Consider the following 17325-nt stretch of genomic DNA (forward strand, 5'->3'; position numbering starts at 1 on the left):
GGGTGTCAGGCTATGAAACACAGTAGGAAGGGACTCTTATATACAGGTACCAGGGTATGGGGGAGGGCACCAGGGCAGAGTTGGGAAGTGGATTTCACTGAAGTCAAGCCCAGGAGGTATGGTTACAAATACTTGTTAGTAATGGTGGATACCTTCTGAGGGTGGGTGGAGGCTTTCCCCACTAAGAAGAAAACAGCTCAAGTGGTAGCCAAGGCCTTGCTTGAAGAGATTATATCTAGGTATGGGGTTCCTGAGATGTTAGGGTCAGATAATGGGCCGACTTTCATCAGTAAATTCCTGCAAGGACTAGCCCAAGCCATGGGGACCATCTGGAAGTTGCATTGTGAATATAATCCCCAGAGCTCAGGGCAGGTAGGAAGCATGAATCAGACTTTAAAGGAGACCTTGTCCAAATTGGCCATTGAGACCAGAGGAGACTGGTTGACCCTCCTGCCTTATGCCATTTTCTGGACTCAGAACTCACCCTATGTTCATGGATTGACTCCCTTCATAATTCTATATAGGGCTCCACCCCCCATAATATTCCGTACATTACTGGACCAAGGCTTTGATGGGGCTCCAAATTATTTAGCCAGTTTGAAGGCTTTATATGAGGTACAGCCTCAGATATGCTCACTTTATGAGGTCCATGACCCTCTGAGTCTGGAACATGGCATCATTCCAGGGGCTGGGTATGGGTAAAGAGACACCAAGCCCACACCTTGGAGGGACATTGGAAAGGGCCTTACATGGTTGTAATCAATACAACCATGTATTGATTACTCCTACTGCTGTTAAGGTTGATGGCATTGGACCCTGGGTGCATCACTCACACCTACACTGTGCTGGCACTGAGGAACAGAAAGAGGCAGAGGTGTGGACAGTGCAGCAATGACCCCCTTGAAGTTGAACTTCTGGAGGAAGGATGTGGGTGACCCAACTCTTCCTAGCAACTGCCTGGCTCCAACTGTTCCTAGTGAACACCTGTCTCCCCACTTGAGTAAAAGGCAATATGCACACACTGTTCAAAATAACTTGGAAAACACTCCAGGCAGTAGCTCTTTGCTTCCTAATTGTAAGTACTGTGCTGATTCGAGGAAACAGCAAACCTGTGGAACCAAACCTGGATGATCATCAATGTGGAAACGAGTGAAGTAGCCAATGTCACCTCCTCAAACTTAGTTCCCCAAAGAACTTGGTTCCCTGACCTCCATGTGGACTTATGTGACCTTGTGGGGGATGCATGGGACCCTTCAGACCAGGAACCCTTCCCGGGGTATGGGTGTAAGACCCTGAGAGTCATAGCAATACCAGAAGCCTAGGGTTCCATGTCTGCCCTGCTCACTCACTAGACAGAAAGCAAATTGCCAAGTGTGGAGGTCCTGAAAGCACCTAGTGTAAAGTATGGGGGTGTGAATCTACTGGGTGGATCACATGGTCCTCCCCATCATTGGATACCTAATTTCAGTGAAAGGGATGGAAACATGCAAGAAGTGGGATGAGGTTATTGAGAACAGGATGGTAAAAGGGAAAACTGTGGGCCATGCTATAACAAAGACCAATCAGGACATTTTGCCTTCCCATTAGCTACCACAGAGGGACGCTGCAACCCATTAGTCAAAAAGTTTACCCCCATGGGAAAGAAGACAAACTGGGAGGCTGGAAAAACCTGGGGACTAAGGTTTTACCACAGTGCATACAATCCTGAACTAATTTTTCTTTCAAGCTAGTCAAGAGACCCCTGGGAAAAACAGCATTGGGTCTCAACCAGGTACTTAACCCGAGCAGACAATCTGTTCAGTAAACCAGCACCCCAAAACTGTGCCTAACACATTTCTCAATGACATTTCCTGTCACTAAGACCGTGCCATCAGAATCTGTCACTTTTCTGGTGGAGACCCTCGAAGACCCCCTGTTAGCTCTTCTGAAACAATCCTACTTATTCCTAAATAGCTCTAAACCCAATATAACTGAATCCTGTTGGCTGTGCTATGATACAGTCCCACTGTACTATGAAGGCATAGCAACTCTAGGAAATTACACCCCTTCCCACAGTTCTGCTGAATGTCACTGGCAATCAAAATGTACCCTAACCTTACAACAAGTCACTGGATAAGGGCTCTGTATAGGCCATATCCCTTAATCTCATCAGTCCTTGTGCAACCAAACTGTACTGCTGGGCAACTCAAGTCAATACCTAATTCCCCAGCAGGACACTTGGTGGGCCTGTTCTACAGGGCTCACACCCTGTGCCCACACATAGGTGATCAATAACTCCTGGGGTTTTTGTGTTTTTGTTAGGCTAGTTCCCAGGATGTTGTACCATTCAGATGAGGACTTTTATTAACAACTAATAGGGGACCCCCCTGAGAACCAAGAGGAAACCTCTTATGGCCCTTACCCTAAGTATGGTTCTGGGTATGGGACAAATAGGAGCCAGAACAGGTACAGCTTTCTTAACAACTCAGAACCAACATTACTCTAGTTTAAGAGTGGCTATTGATCTAGATATTGAGAGGATAGAAAACTCCATTTCCCACCTTCAAAAGTCCCTCATCTCCCTAGCTGAAGTAGTGATGCAAAACAGGAGGGGGTTAGATTTTGATTTTCCTACAGCAAGGAGGATCATGCCTGGCCCTAGGTAAAGAATGTTGCTTTTATGTTGACCATTTGGGAGTAGTTAAATAAACTATGGCTAAAGTTAGAAAAGTACTAACAAAATTATAGAAGGAACAGGAGGCACAACAGGGCTAGTTTGAATCATGGTTCAATTCCTACCCTTGGTTGGCCACCTTGATTTCTATCTTACTGGGTCTGCTTATTATTTTATTCTTATTCCTAACCTTTGGCCCCTGCAATCTAAATAAGTTAGTAGATTTTGTTAAGGACCGTGTAAGCACAATCCAACTGATGGTGCTAAGGCAACAATACGAGAGAGTACCGGCCACAGAGGATGGAAATGTGCAATGACCAAATGAGAATGATTCCTCATAATGAACAACTAAAGGGGGAAATGTTGAGAACAAGGTGACATCTGTCCAGGCATCTTGTATGAACAAGCCATTTTGTGAACTGGCCTGTAAATCACCCCACAGGAAAGAGCATGCAAACACTAAGGAATGAGGAACTATCTTAACCACCAGGATGCAGGCAGGTGCTGACACTGAAGAGCCAATACAGGACAAACAGGACTTGCTTGGCCTCCAGGCTTATCAAGGCTGTTAAGAGATATCTGTCTGAGGAATGTGCAGCTGCCCAGAAACCTTATCTATCAAGGTCAGGGGAACCTAAACCTGACTCATCTCCTGCATAGTTCACCCCTTCCCTCTTCCCTTCTTCCTCCAGGAATGTTCAGTTTTGGCAGGACCCAATGAGGTTCAAATAAATAGGCAGGATGCAACCAAAGGAAGAACATTATGTTCAAACATTAATCAATATTGGACAGATCTTTGTGAATGCTTGAAATTCTCTTAAATAGAATGCTTTCTCACCCCTTGGGGCTGCTCCCTACTCAGTCAATGTAATGGTCTGAGAGAGAACTCAAGGTCCAGGCTTCAACTTGCTTTAAATAAAAACTTGTTATGTGACTTGCATTAATGTGTGTGCACTTTGACTCTCTGGGGATCGGCCCACATTGGACCTCAACAAAAGAATTTTGGGGTTCATTTGCCATTGTATCCCCAGCCATTGCACACAAAAATCTACTGCACATACCTTGATCTATTTTTTTTTATTTTTCCTTTTGGAATTTTACTTTGGAAAATTCTGAGCAGCAGAGTGCTGTGCAAAATGCACAAGCCAGTTGTGGTGGTTTATCTTACCTATCATCTCATTTATGGGTGAGGTAGAGGAAGGTGTATCTCCTGGGAAAGATGAGTTTTCTTCAATGAAGGAATGCCTCATCAACTTAGCTGGACTTTGTCAGGAAATATAAACAGGCAAGTGGTGATGGCTCTCAGGGTCTGGGTTCCTAGGACCCATATTTGGTGGCAGAAAGGAAACATTCCTCATCCAATTTCAATCTTCTTCTCGTAGGTTTGTAGTTTTTACTCTCAAGAATTATTAGAGTAGGATAAGGGCTGAAATTTATATCCCTGATCTCTCAATGATTTAGTTGCATTCAGTTGCACTGAGGGCAATGCCTCACTTGGTTAGCAGTGAGACATGAGAGCAAAAATGGGAGAACTCCTGTAATCCAGGCAGAAAGGGAAAGCATCAAGCCGGTCGGGTGCAAATGGCTAGGCGATTCCAGGCTACGGTTGTAAAACAGTTGTTTTCTGTCCCCAGAGGGTTTTTCTGAGACTTGAGCTACAAGGATTTTGAGGAGAGGCTCCCTTGACCTGGTGACCGCAACGCAGATTCCGCCTGAGGTCAGAGATGAAAGGCCTGACAGCTCGATGGTGTCATGGTTCTCATGGAAAGCAGAGAAGTTTCCACTCCTGGCCACTTCACACCAAGATTGAAAGCAAACACAAGCTCAGTTGTGATGGTCAGAGGAAAGAAGAAGGGAGGGAGTGTGAGGGATCTGAGGTATTCCAAAATGTGATTCTAACATTTCATCCAGGAGAGCACAGTCCCATGATCCATGGATCCCTCCAGGACCGGGCAGGACAAGGAACTCCTCTGAAACCTGACAACTCACACTAAACTTCAGGTCTGCTCACAATAGAAATCATGACAGCAGGCAAACATCCCCCACAAGTTCCAGTGGGGTGGGTGGTGGTGTGCTTTGGGAAACACACTGTTTCCTTCCTAACTCGATCCTCCAGGACTGTGCACACCTGGAATATCCTCCACAGGAAACTAGCCTAAGGCCCTAAGAACCACACTGAATAATGCCTGATGAGAGCTCATGTCAGTGGAGAATGCAGTGAGCATGATGGGTTATGTGATCTTTGAATTGGGATGCTTCACACACAATCTTGCATGTTGCTCCTTTTTTCCTAGAAAGTTCATCCAGGTGACAGCTGGAACCTGGGCAGTGGGTCTTCTAGGTGAAGTTGGATGCATCTTCTGAAGGCTTATGTGGTGTCATGAGAGTCATTCACTCAGGATGTTGGATGGAGGATAGGATGGTGCTGACATGCCAGGAGAGATATTCTGTGCTCACTGCACCTGCAAGGCCACTCCTAATTGGGTGTGGCCTTACAACTAAGCTGCACTCAGAAATTTACCTGCTGGGAAATTCCAGGGAAACCTCAACTCACCTTGAGATGCAGAAATGACTGACCTATCTGTGTTCACACATGTGTTCTCTCTCTTGACCAGAGAAGTGCCAGCCGGGCACAAGGCCCTGTGGAAAATTTCCACCAGTCCACTTAGCAATCCCAGGAGAATGCTGACTACAAGCCAGTGGATAATGTAAGAGCCTGCTGAGGGCATGAGGAACACAGCATCACATGGCATAACTCCAGATAGAAGAATGCACCATGCTGAAAGGGCTATGATAAAAAGCTTGTGCAGTGAGCACAGATGAATATTCAAATAGGGAGAGCAAGGACATTTTGTTGGCACCAAAAGCAGAAGGATGTTGGTGCTGAAAGCCTACTTCAATGAAAAGACATTCTAAATCTATTCAGCCATCATCGTCCACCCTCAAATTCCAAGGCATGTCTTCAGGTTCAAAAAACTCTACAAATACAGAAAGTAGTACTTGAGAGTTCTCTCTGTTATCCACCATCATTACAGACCCTATATCCCCTGCAATGACCTCAAAGCCCTTGCAAACTCATAGCTCTTTCTTATTGCTCTCAAGGGACAGCTTATTATACATATGCCAATTCATAGTTTTTCTGGCACATAAACCATGAGAAAAGACTTTATTTAAAACACAGCACTTATACCAATGAACTACAATTTAAACCAGTTGAATTTGTAATATGCAGCAATGAATTCAGCTGTGAAAGTAAAGACTGCACCACAACATCACAAATGTAAACAGAAACAGTTCTGCTAAAAGGCATATGTGAAGAACCAGAACTGAATATCAAAACAGGAGTGGTTCAAGAATATCTGAGTGTGTGGTCAGACTTGCTGAGCAGAAGAGTTGTACCACAGGCATTTGCAAATTGTCAAATGCTTTTTATTTCTTGACTTGCTTCTATGCACCACCAACCTGCCACAGGCCTAATGTCTCTGGCTTCCTTCTTTCTGTGTGAGTTCTTGCAATGAATAGTTATTTGGTCATCCTTTACCCTACAAAGCAAAATCCAACATTTCCCAGATCCGTGGTAAGCATGAGAAAAACACATGCTCTACCCACCACTACAGGGCATCACTTGAGGACATCCATAAAAATTAACAAGGTTCTATACAAGTGCTCCATTCCTTCTGACACTGGAGCTCCAATGATAGTGGAAGAAGAGGTCGTAAATTCCCCATTTCCACTGAATACTATCAGCAGAAGCTAACATGGATTCAGCCCCACATCCTACCATTTTACATCTAGTCATAAGCAAGTCAATGCAAAGTAAACCTGACTAGGAAACTCAGGGCCAAGGGCAGCTGTCTTTTGTGTTCACTTATTCCTTTTCCTGTTGACATTGTGGATCACAGGGAAAGTGCTCAGGTGTGGAAATCCCCTTTATTGGCAGTCTGGGAGTGTGTCCAAAAAGCCTGTATATTTCCAAGGACCAGTGAGGTATCATTTGGAATTTCCTGCCACTGAACCTGGTGCACATTGAATATTGGGAGAAGTTGCTGGAAAAATATGGGCATAGCATACTCATGAGTGAGATGTATCATATGAGCTAAGGAGAGTTGAAAGATGTGAAGGAACATGTCCTCTAAAGAAATGCAGGTGACTGGGTAAGCACTTCTCCCTTTGAGTACAGCTCCCTGATGGAAGGTGTCAATGAAAATTACTTGCAAGTGAAAGTGGTACATGTTACACATTGTTGATTTCAATGATTAACAGAGGTGAAAAAAATGTTGGGAGGATGGAAGTTTGGCACCCTCAGAAGTGTTTTGTCCTGTTTCCCCCCCCCCACCAGAGGAGCTGGGGATTTGAATCTCAGTTTTTCCACCTGCAAAGCAAGTGCCCTAAAGGATGGGACAAATCCTCTCCACAGGTAGAGCTCCTTTAAGATATATCACTTGATCCCCTCAGGTTCTGTGTCTGTGAAGATTTGTGCAGACAAACAGCCCTAAAAATGCCAAACAATGTCTAAGGAATTCTTAATTCTCCTTTTCACAACAATCTTGAAAATAAACTTTTTTGCATGTCAAGTTCCACACTCTAATGCTCTGTCCTGAGGGAAAAAGTTATCACAACTTTACTTAAAGAGGAAGATGGTTGTAGCTGATCTCTGAGCAGAAAATTATATCAGTGATCCATGGAGGCCAGGGCATGAGGAGAGGCAGGCCTATGTGAGAATTAGAATATGCTCAGGTTGTTAGTATGAGAGGAGATTTTTGGGAATCATTTACCGTTGCATCCCTAGCCATTACATTGGCAATCTACTGACACCGTCCTTGTTCTTTTTTTTTTTTTTCTTTTTTTCTTTACTTTTCCTTTGGTCATTTTACTTTGAAAAATTCTAACCAGCAGATTGCTGTAGAAAATGCACAAACCAGTGCTGGTGCTGGATATTGCCCACCATCTCAGGAATGGGTGAGGTAGAGGAAGGTATTTCTCTTGAGAAAGGCCAGTTTCCTTCAATGAGTGAATGCCTCATCATCTTAGACAGACATTGTCATGAAATATAAACAAGTAAATCCATGTGGTGATGGCTATTGGGGTCTGCTTTCCCAGGACCAGTATTTGCTGTTAGAAAGGAAACATGACTCATCCAATTTCAATCTTCCGCTTGGTAGGTTTGCAGCTTTTACTCTCAAGATTTATTACAGTGAGATAAGGGCTGAAATTCATATTCATGATCTCTCAATGATTCAGTCCCATTCAATTCCACTTAGGATGATGCCTCACTTGGTTACCAGCATTCTTGCTACAAGAGAGCAAATAATGGGAAGGCTTCTGTAATCCAGGTGGGAGGGGCAGGAATTGGGCAGGTTGGGTGTAAATGGTTCAGGGATTACAGACTCTGGTTGGAGAACACACTCACTTTCTCTCTGCAGGGAGATTTTCCAAGCCTTGGGATATACGGATTTTGAGGATCAGCTGCCGTGACCTGGAACTTGCACCGCAGATACTGCCTGAGGTCACAGAAGAAAGGCATGTAAGTACGTTGGCATCAAGGTTCCCATGGCAAACAGAGACGCTTCCACTCCTGGCCCCTCTGACCAAGATTGAAAACAAGCACCATCTCAGTTGTGATGGTCAGAGGAAAGACAAAAGGAGCAAATGCCAGGAAAATGCAGTTGTCCCAAACATGATCCAAACATCATCAACCATTAGATGAGGAGCCAGGTTGTGTGCAGGGCACAGCCCCAGAGTAGATGGATTGCTCCAGGACTAAGCAAGACAAGAAAACCCTCTGAAACCTGACAGTTAACACTAAAATCCAAGTTGGCTAGGTGACTCTGCAGTCATTTGGCTGCACCAGGCATAATGACAGCAGGCAATTATCCTCCACCAGGTCCAGTGGGCCATTTTGGGTGCAGGTATGCTTGGGTCATGTGGATCACCAAGTAGAGCACCTGCTACAGTGCTATTTCCTTCTGAACCCACTCATCCAGAACTGGGCACACACAGAATATCCTAGTCAGGAAACTAGCTGAGGGCACTAAAAACCACACTGAATGATGCTGCTGAGACTCAGGGCAATGGAGCATGCAGTGAGCATGGTGGCTTAGTTGATTTTTGAATTGGGACAATTCACTCTCAGTCTTGTGGTATGCTCCTCCTCTCCTACTAAGTTTAGACAGGAGACAGCTGGAACCTTGTAAGTGGGTCTTCTAGGTGAAGGTGGGTTGCTCTTCTGATGACTAATATGGAGAGGTGGGAGTCATTCACAGAGCAGGTTGGATAGAGAACAAAATGATGCTGACATGAAAGGAGAGATGTTCTGTGCTCATTTCACCTGCAAAACCACAACTCCTTGCTGTGGCCTTAGAACTAGACTGCACTCAGAAATTTACCTGCTGGGAGTTTCCAGGACCACCTCAACTCACCTTGGGATGCAGAAATGTGTTCACAAATGTGTTCATTCTCTTGACCTGAATAGTGCCTGCCTGGCTAAAGGTCCTGTGGAAAATTGCCATCAGTCATCTTACCAGCACCAGGAGGATGATGACTACAAGTCAGAGAATGTTATAGGAGCCTGCAGGTGGCATGAGAAACACAGCATCTCATGGCATATCCTCGGATTGGAGCATGAACCATGCTGAAAAGGGCAATGATGCAAAGCTTCCAGGATGAATATTCAAAGAGAAAAAGAAAGGACATGTTGGGGGCAAGAAAGCAAAAAGGTGTTGGTGCTGAAAAACTTCTTAGGTGCAGAGACATTCTCAAACTACTCAAGCATGTTGGTCTACCCTAAAATTCCATTACACATCTTCAGGATCAACATACTCTAGAAATACAAGAAGTAGTACTTGCCAGTTCATTCTGCAAGAAACAATCATTGCAGACCCTAACTCCCCTTGCAAGGACTTCAACACCCTTGCAAATTAGTGGCTCCTTCTTGCTGTTCTCAAGGGACACCGATTATACACATACTAAATGTTATTTTTTTCTGGCACAAAACCATAAGGAAAGGCTTTAAATAAAACAAGCATGTACACCAACAAACTAGTATTTAATTCAGAACATGCAGCACTGAACCCAGCTCTTGAAATAAAGACTGTACCACAATATAACAAATGTAAACAGAAACAGCTCTGCTAAAAGGAAAAAGTGAAGACCCAACATGGGCAAAACCTGAATATCAAAACAGGAGTGGTTTAAGAATATCCAAATGTGGGATTGGACTTATTGTACCACAGGCATTGGCAAATTGTCAAGTGCATTTTATTTCTGGACTTGCTTCTACCCACCACCAACCTGCAACATGACTAATGTCACTGGTTTCTAATTTCAGTGTGAGATCCTGGAATGAATTTTTTTTTCCTTATGAAGCACAATCCAATAATTCCAAGATCCATGGAAAACAAGAGAACAACATATGTTTTTCCCACTTCCACAGTGTATCTATTGAGGACATGCATCAAAATTAACCAGAGTCTCTACATTAGCTCTGCTCTTTTAAATCCTGAGACTCCAGTGATAGTGGGAGAGTAGGTGGTGAATTCCCCCATTTCTCCTGAATGCTATTGGCACAAACATGGATTCAATTCCATATCCTCCTGTTTTGCCTCAAGTCATAAGTAAGCCAATGCAAAGTAAAACTGACAAGAAAAATCAGGGCCAGGGGTGGCTGTTCTTTGCCTTCACATGTTGGTTTTCCAGTAGACTTTGCTTTTCATATGGAAAGTGCTAAGGCGTGGAAGTCCCCTTCATTGGCAGTGTGGGATTGTGTCCAAAAAGTCTCAAAATTGGCAAGGGCCAGTGAGGTGTCATTTGAATTTTCTGCCACTGCCACCTGGTGCACATTGCCTATCTAGAGAAGTTGCTGGGAAAAGAAGGGGATAACATAGTCACATGTGAGATGTAACATCTGAACTAATGAGAGTTGAAAGATGTGAAGAAACACATACCTTTAAGCACTGCAGAGGAATGTGGATTCGGTGCTCCCTTGAGTGCATCTCACTCAAAGGGCTGAAAGGTGTCAATGGAAGTTGCTTGCAGGTAAAATTAGTATATCCTAAACAGTGTCAATTTCGCTGAATAACAGAGGAGAACAAAGAAATAGTTTGAGAGGATGGAAGTTTGGAACCCTCAGAAGTTTTTTTCTTGTGTTTTTCTCTCCCAGTCCTAGGTGCTGGGGATTCAAACCCAGCCTTTCAGCTTGCATAGTCAGCACTACAAGGGATGACCTATATTGTCATCACAGGATGAGCTCCTTTAAGGTACATGACTTGATCCACTGAGGTTCTGTGTCTGTGCACTTCTATGCAGAGAAGTAACCATAGACAAAGTCAATCAATGACTAGGTAATTCTTAATTCTCCTTTTCACAGCAATCTTGCAAATAAAACTTTTTGTATCTCAAGACATACAATCTAGGGGTTTGTCCTGAAGAAAATAAATATTCCATCTTTACTTAAGGAGGAAACCGGTTATAGCTGACCCTTGAGCAGAAAATTTGATCAGTTTCCATGGAGGACAGGGCACTAGGAGAGGCAGGTCTGTGTGGGTTTTAGAATATGCTCAGATTGTTAGTATGAAAGGAGATTTTGGCGAACATTTGACATTGCATCCCCAGACATTATGTTCACAATCATCTGAAACATTCCTTGATTTTTTTTTTAATTTTCCTTTTGGCATTTAACTTTGGAAAGCTCTGACCAGCAGAGTGCTGTGAAAAATGTACCAGCCAGTGATGGTTGTGGATATTGCCTATCATTTGAGGTAGGGGTGAGTTAGAGGAAGGTGTTTCTCCCGGGAAAGGCCAGTTTCATTCAATGAGGGAATGCCTCATCAACATAGCCAGATGATGTCAGGAAATATAAACAGGCAAAGTCAAGTGGTGATGGTTCTCATGGTCCGGGATCCCAGAACCCATATTTGCTGGAAGAAAGGAAACATTCGTCATCCAATTTTAATCTTCCTCTTGGTATGTTTGCAGCATTTACTCTCAAGAATTATTAGAGTAGGATAAGGACTGAAATTCATATCCCTGATATCTCAATAATTCAGTTGCATTCAGTTGCACTGAGGACAATGCCTCACTTGGTTACCAATGCTTCTGTGACATGAGAGCAAAAACGGGAGAACTCTTTTTATCCAGGGGGAAGGGGTAGTCATTGGGCAGGTCGGATGGGAATGGCTGGGTGGTTCCAGGCTCCAGTTGGAGATCAGTTGGTTTCACTCCACAGAGTTTTTTTTTTTTTTTCTGAGCCTTGTGCAACATGGAGTTCAAGCAGTGGCTTCAGTAACCTGCCACCGGCACCGCAGGCCTGACATCAAGATGGCATCTTGGTTGCCATGGAAACCAGAGAAACCTCTGCTCCTGGCCGCTTCACAAAAAGATTGAAAACATGCACCAGCTCAGTTTTGAAGGTCAGAGGCAAGAAGAATTTATTGAGTGCCAGGGAACTCAGGTTTTCCAAAATGAGATTCTAACTTCTTCATCCAGTAGAGCACTGCCCTGTGGTCTGTGGATCCCTCCAGGAGCGGGCAGGGCAAGGTAGTCCTCTGAAGCCTGACTGCTCACACTAAGCTGCAAGACCACTAGGTATCACTACACTTATTTGGCCCCACAGGGCATCATGACACAGGGCAACTATCGCCCAACATTTCCAGTGGGCCTGGTTGGTTGAAGGTGTGCTTGGAGACACGTGCATCACCAAGCTGAGCACCATCTCCAGACTATTTCCTTCCAGTCACTGGCTCTTTGCAGTGCCAAATTCACGGGTATTTGTCACTGCCTGCAGCAACAATTTGCACGGGTCTTTATCGGTGGTGGACTGGAAATGAACTGCTTCTTTCTTTTAGTGGGCTGCTTTCTCGCTTATTTGCTTGTTCCCTGGGCTATGGAGGAATAAAGGTTTTTCTTAGAGAGAGAGAGAGAGAGAGAGAGAGAGAGAGAGAGAGAGAGAGTTTGCATAAGAGAGAAAGAGAGACTGCTTAAGAGAGAGAGACTACACTTTCAGAGATCTATATCTTCTTATTTCTGCTGCTTCTTAAAGTGCGTCCTGCATCCTGTGATCTAAGGGTGCATCTATCTGAGGTGCTTCTTAGTGATGCGTCCCACATACTGCGATCTACCTATCTGTGATCTGAGGTGTGTTCTCAATTCTCCGCTCTGTGATCTGCCTTCACCTGCTGCCTGCTGCTTCTCTCTGCTAGCTGCTTCTATCTGCTTGCCACTTCTTCTTCTTCCTTTCTGCTAGTGGCTTCTCTCTGCCTCTTGCTGCTAGCTGCTGCAACTTATTGTTGCTCCTTACTGTTGCATCCCCGCCCACTGCCCGCTTATATTCCCTCCAGGAGGTGGAGGGCGGGGCCACAGCCAGTTGTGATCAGGTGAGGAGCCAGCTGCCCCATCATGGCAGGGGTCAAAATGAGCAGGCCCAAGCAGGCATGCTCGGGAACACCTGTGCACATGATGTGCGCGTGGACTTAACTGAATATGGCCAGTGATAAATCACCTGAGTGTGCTTATGTCAATTAACCTCCTTACTGCTGATGTGATCAGGCACTTTTCTGGCTGACACAGCCCCCAACACCTTCTGATCCCACTCCTCCAACAGTGGGCACACCCAGAATTACCTAGTCAGGTAGCCTAGGGCCTTAGCAACCACATCGAATCATGGTTGGTGAGAGTTTAGGGCAGTGGAACATGCAGTGAGCATAGTGGCTTAGGTAATCTTTGAATTGGCCCACTTTACACCCAATCCTGAGGGTTGCTCCTTTTTTCCTAGAAAGTTCAGTCAGGTGACAGCTGTAAACTGGGAAGTGGGTCTTCTAGGTGAAGTTGGCTGCCTCTTCTGAAGGCTAATATGGAGGCATGTGAGTCAATCAGTCAGCATGTTGGACGGAGGATAGGAGGATGCTGTCATGCCAGGAGTGTTATTCTGTGCTCGCTACACTTGCAAAGCCATACCTACTTGTCTGTGGCATTACAACTAGACTGCACTCAGATATTTATCTGCATGGAAACTCCAGGGTCACCTACACTCACCTGGAGATGCAGAAATATCTGGCCTATCTGTCTTCCACATATGTTCATTCTCCTGAGCAGATTAGTGCCAGCCTGGCACAAGGCCCTGTGGAAAATTTCCCCCAGTCCTTTTAGCAGCCCCAGGAAGATGCCATGTACAAGCCAGTGGATCATATAAGACCCTGCTGAGGGCATGAGGAACACAGGATTACATGGCATAATTCAAGAGAGAAGCATGCACAATGCTACAAGGGCTATGATGAAAAGCTTCCAAGATTAATATTCTAATAGGGAGAGCAAGGACATTTTGTTGGCAGCAGAAGCAGAAGAATGTTGGTGCTGAAAACCTTCTTCAAAGAAGAGACATTCTAATACTACTAGGCAATCATGGTCTACCCTCAAATTCCATGACACTTCTTCAGGTTCAACATACTCTATTAATAGAGGAGGTAGTACTTGTCAGTTCATCCTGTAAGCTGCCATCATTACAGACCCTAATTCCCCTTGCAAGGACCTCAAAGCCCTTGCAAATTTGTGGCTCTTTCTTGTTGCTCCCAAGGGACAGCTGATTATACATATGCTGATTCATAGATTTTCTGGCACAGAACCATGAGAAAAGGCATTCTTCAAAACACAGCACTTATACCCATGAACTACAATTCAAATGAGTTGAATTTGGAATATGCACCATGGAACCCATCTCTCGAAATAAAGAATACACCACAATATCACAAATGTAAACAGAAACAGCTCAGCTAAAAGGGAAAAGTGAAGACCCAACTTGGGCAAAACCTGAATATCAAAACTGGAGTGGTTCAAGATTATCCAAATATCCGATCAGACTTACTGAGCAGGAAACTTGTACCACAGGCACTGGCAAATTTTCAAGTGCATTTTATTTCTGGATTGATCCCACCCACCTCCAACCTGCAACATACCTAATGTCACTGGTTTCTTCTTTTGGTGTGACATCTAACAATGAATGTCTCTTTATTTATTTTTTTACCTTTCAAAGCACAATCCAATAATTCCCAGATCTGTGGTAAACATGAGAACAACATATGCTTTTCCCACTTCCACAGTGCATCTATTGAGGACATCCTGGTATCAGCAGAAACCAAGGAGATTTCCTAAGCTCATTATCTATTATGCAACCAGTTTACATTCTGGGACCCCATCAAGGTTCAGTGGTAGTGGAACTGGGACAGATTTCACTCTCACCACCAGCAACCTTCAGTCTTAAGATGTTGCCACTTATTACTCTCAACAGTATAACAGTTCCCCTTCCATAGTAATACAGACCATGACATAATCCTCCCAGGGAAGCAGAAGTGTGAGGCTGAGTTGTACCAGCTGCTCCTTCTGCTGCCTCCACCTGCTGAGAGCACTTCTCAAAAGAAGCCAGGCTCTGAAGGTCTCTGAAATGTTTTGATAGAAGGGAAAAGGGAGGGTCCTTTGTATCACCTCCCAGTCCCAGCAGGACAGAGATGACCACACCAATTCTGAAAAAATAGATCACCACACCTGTGGAGTATGGGAGTTCAGAGAGTGATGGACAAGCCATGTCAGGTATCCTGGTTATGAGCTTTATAATATAGGAAAAGAGAGAAAACTGTAATCTTTCTGAACTGTTCAGGGTTGAGGTTAAATTAGGTAGTGGTGCACAGAAAACTGTAATCTGATGATGGTGGTCAAAGTTGTAGGAAAGCACAAACAGATTCTGGAAGTTATTGTTTTTTTGGTTCACCTCTGAAGCCTTGAGTAATCTGATAATCACATCCTAAGCCACATGTGTTTCAATACAGTGAATTGAGACTATAAACTAAATTTTTGGAAGCTCTGTTTATTTGAGATGATGATTAGTAAAGTTGGTGCTAGAAATGGGATAATTCTTATTCTTTCCCCAAAGTTGAGATACTGTCAGAACTGACAACAGGACTACCAGATCACCTGTGAGATCATCAATTCTGTCTTCCAGATTCATCCAAATAGTTCTGAGGATGCCAAAGAGATGCAAAATTGTCAACACCTTTTAAATCAGAATACATAAAACTGTACTTTCTCTGAAATAAAAGAGATTAGTGATCTTCAGGATAGCACCAGATCCTGGGACTTGCATCTGCAGTGACCAGTGGCAAGGCTCTATAGCAACTGGAGATGTGCCATCTTGACCATGAAGCCACAGAAAGATTTTCATGAATGTTTTGGGGAAAAAAGACTTGTGTTTTCTATGCTGACCCTATGCTGGCTATAACAATGAGGAGCAAGATTACATAAAAGGAGAAAATCTTAGGGATAAAAAGGCAGTACCAAAGAGCAGTGTTGATTATGGATTGGATGAACAGCCAAGGAAATTCATAGGAATTAAGATTCCATGGACCTGGTGTTTGACCCCCTGATTTCCACACACAATCAGAAATATGTACCAGTCTTGTTGGCTTTGACTGTAACTCTCACTTGGTTAACTCTACTACTCTCTTTCCCCTGCATGCTCCTGACCTTGTAATTAAGTCTATCACATCTCAGAATGTTTATTTTCTTATGCCTCATAAATAATGACTGGAAGTGGTCAATAAAATTGCAGTGGAAGAGAAGATGAGCTAAATGATTTGCACCCCAGGAATGACTCCATGGTTACTCAGCTGCTTACAGAGCATATGGAAGAGACAGATGTGATGTGGCACTTGAATTCCAGTCCTAGTGACAGAATCCCCACTGATAGCTGTCACCATCTCCCTAAAAACTGTGCACCACTACCTAATTTAACCTCAACCCTGAACAGTTCAGAAAAACATGTATGGTTTTTACATCTAAAGGAAGAAAATAACAGAATGTGTTGTAAGTGTGCAAAAAAGAACATATTACTATCAACTAACAGTAAATTTCTCAGGGTTTCTCTGCACATGTGGCCAGAAGAGGGGTCCCATTCATGGCCACATGTCCTAGAAATCATGTCCTGAGTAAATGAAGAGGCCCATGAATGGCCTGAATGCTGAGCTCTGGAATCTCCTGCTTTCCTATGTATACCCTGCCTAACTGGAAGGGCTGTGGGCAGGGACACAGGTCATTCTGGCCACTAGCAGTCACACTTCCTTCAAAGCCCCTGAAAGTCTGAAAGTCTTCCTCTCACCACTAGCGGACAAATCTCCCTCCAGATGCTGCTCCTGCCCAGGGGCTGCTTACAATCTGGGGACTTCTCAGGGGCACAGTTGGGGGCAGCTCTGAAATCACACACTCTCTCCCCTTTTCATCCCTTCTCTTGTTCCTGGGCTCTTCGAGACTTTCTCCTCTGCACTCCTGCTTGGGTCTTCTCTGTCCTGCCCCCTCCTACTTTGAATCCACACCTGTCAATTCTTATCCCACACATGACTGTCCTCATATGGGTCACAATCCTGTTTTCTTGCACATCCTGACCCTTGACCTGCTTTATGAATCCACTCCTTGAATTCTCATGGGAAAGTCAAAGATGGTGCATGGTGATCTTTAGAGACCAGATAGGACAGCAGCAGCAGAAACTGTATGTGTGGGCAACATGGTCCATTGTGAGCATAGTCCCTGCATCATATGAACTGTGAAGCTGCCAGAGGCTCCCCTGTCTCTCCAGTCAGAGGGGTGACCACGAGCAGCTATGGATGGGTTTGTCCTGTGGCCATGTAGTCACTGAG

The sequence above is a fragment of the Sciurus carolinensis genome, assembly GCF_902686445.1.
Source record: "Sciurus carolinensis chromosome 14 unlocalized genomic scaffold, mSciCar1.2 scaffold_125_arrow_ctg1, whole genome shotgun sequence".
In the NCBI taxonomy this organism is placed as follows: domain Eukaryota; kingdom Metazoa; phylum Chordata; class Mammalia; order Rodentia; family Sciuridae; genus Sciurus; species Sciurus carolinensis.